General features: G+C 55.9%; 1 non-coding gene across 1 annotated transcript; it reads left to right on the top strand.

Moving 5' to 3' along the window:
* The first annotated feature begins 1101 nt into the window (after positions 1-1101).
* GLRG_13083 lies at positions 1102-1173 on the top strand. Its single transcript has one exon. It is a non-coding gene; the product is annotated as a tRNA-Ala (tRNA).
* The last annotated feature ends 1296 nt before the right edge of the window (positions 1174-2469 follow it).

A 2469-nucleotide genomic window follows, 5' to 3' on the forward strand; every position in this document is an offset into this window, starting at 1 on the left:
GCGCGCCTCCACATGCTGCTATTTCACGGCGTAGGGGAGGGCGGAGGGCGTACCCACGCACGCGCATGAACGCACGCCAGAAACAAGGCTGAGATGCCGGAATCTATGCTCCCATATACACGAGGAGAACCGTCAGACGAGAGCACATTCAGGAAGCCAGCTGCGGAGCGGAGTGCGTCCACCCATGAAGCTCTCTCTCTCTCTCTCCCTCCTTTGGCCCTTGGCGCTGGAACCCGGGTCGTGGATAGTGCCCTCCTGCGTCATGCCATAACCCGTCCCAAGGAGAGGAGGGAGCGGTCGCGGCCCAGGGCGGATTCGGCGTTTCTGCGGGACCACCGGCGCGGGCAGACACCCGCGGGGCGCGCGGAGTGCGAGGCGCCGCAGAGGGCAGGAGAAAGAGAAACACGCATGTTATTCGACCCCGTCGATAACGAACCATCTATATGCCCGCGCCCTCCTTGCGCCGGCTCCACGCCCCCCCAAGGCTGAGTTAAGACTCAGGCTGCGTTCTCCCCCCGCTCTCTGTGTGTCTGTGGATGTGACTGATGTGTCTTGAACCCAGGGGTTGTCAGACCATCATCATCCTCGCCGAGAGGCAAGGGGAGCCGAGTTCTAGTTATTGTCATTTGATATCAGTTGCCGTCGGCGCTATAAGGCTCGAAAGCTCCGCACCTCGAGTCGCGCGAGTGTATCATCCGATCTTTTTGCCTTACTATGTGCTTGTATATGTACCTTCAGCCTCAGCCTCAAACTCCTTCTCGGCCGCCTTCGCCCTGCCCTGTTGAGTCCGCCGAACCCCCGTCAATATCTGCCTCCTTTCTTTTTCTGTTTCTTCCCCCCCTCTGTCCTTTTTTTTTTTCTTTTTTCCAGAACATCTTTGATCGCCCGTCAGATACGCCGGACGCCGTCTTCTGTCGATCGGTCGGCGCCCCGCCGACAGGCCTAGACTAAGCACCCCCCGGTTGAAGAGTCGTAACCCATTAATGGCTGTGTGCATACCTATGTGCCTGCCATAAAGGGTTCTTCAGGTGAGGGTGTCCTTAGGAGTAGCACGAGCCATGGCTACAAGACATGACTTTGGTGGTCGTCTCATCAACAAATGGGCGATTGGTTTAGTGGTATAATGACCGCTTAGCATGCGGTAGGTCCAGGGTTCGATTCCCTGATCGTCCATCCATTTTTGCTTTTTGCCCGTTCATTGCTACCGTTGGTTTTGTCTGATTAGCTTTCCAACCTTCACTTGGGTTGATTGAGCTGGACGGTGATGTTTCTGGACCGAAGCAGGTAACGGTTCGTCACTCCTAGTAGTACGCAGAAGCGTAGAAGGAAGGACGGAGGGAAGGCGTGCCCCTCCAGTCTCACTCTGGACCCCTACGGATCGCAGTGAGACCCGCCCTAGCGACATGTCTAAATGCTGCGAGCGAGGAACTTCAAGCCATGTCCACAACAAGTGGTTATAATAGAAGTACTGTTGGATCGCAACCCATGTTCCGCGCGGACCCTCCCTCCCCCTTTCCCCGGCTTAGCCTCTCGGTAGTTCATGTGTCGTGAGAGCCTCTCCCATGCCATGCCGACTATCACGTCGGCCCTTTCCGTCGTTGTAGAGCCCCATCTTTCAATTTTGTAACATGTAGGCGTGCAAAACTGCCTACAAGCCCTACGCGTAGCCCTGCCATGTCGCGCCATGTTGCGCAGCAGCATATTCCATTAGTCAAGTCATGGCCCCTTACGCATCTCAAACCAATGCGCCCCCTAGAACCCGGACGCAGATCGCTATGCGAAGAAAATAAATAAATCAAATATTCGTCCTTGCCGCAAACGTCAACGTCACAAGGCCGCCGTCTCCCTAGACCGAGCTAGGTGCACTAGCTAGACTGAGAACCCGTGGTTTCTAGTACCGCCGGGCGACGGGGATGTTGAAACACTGCTCTCGGAAACAACGGCCTGGCGCTTGGAGATATTGCCGACGCAGGCGTCGTGAACGCGATCCGGATACGGCCCCTTGAAGTTGGAACATCGAAACCCGCTGCCGCAAGAGGTTCGTGACGAGGGGTTCGCAGGCAGCCAAGGCCTTCAGTAGGCGTGGCTGTTCCGCTGGATTGAGATCTTGTCAAATTGTTTTTGACGCCGTGAAGACCATCGATCGCCTTCCGGGCCGTGCCATTGACTGACCTTGCCTTTTGGTGCCCGTGATGTGTGAACTGTTTTCGTCCGATGTAGCTAAGAGTGAACCGGTACGCTCTGACTCTGCCGTTACCTATCTTCGAGAATTCCAATCACTGACTCGTAGATGCATTTGTGAAGGTGCTGGACGGGAGGGACCTTCCCGCTTGTGCAAAGTTGCAGACGTGCATCGAGACGCTTGCCGACGTCGATAGAAGTCGTGCTGCCGATAGTCAATCACCAATGTCTTGTGAGGCTTCTAGAGGAGACCATCCGCCTGTCGAATGCGTAAGGGTCATGTCCGAG

Source organism: Colletotrichum graminicola, assembly GCF_000149035.1.
Source record: "Colletotrichum graminicola M1.001 genomic scaffold supercont1.8, whole genome shotgun sequence".
Lineage (NCBI taxonomy): Eukaryota > Fungi > Ascomycota > Sordariomycetes > Glomerellales > Glomerellaceae > Colletotrichum > Colletotrichum graminicola.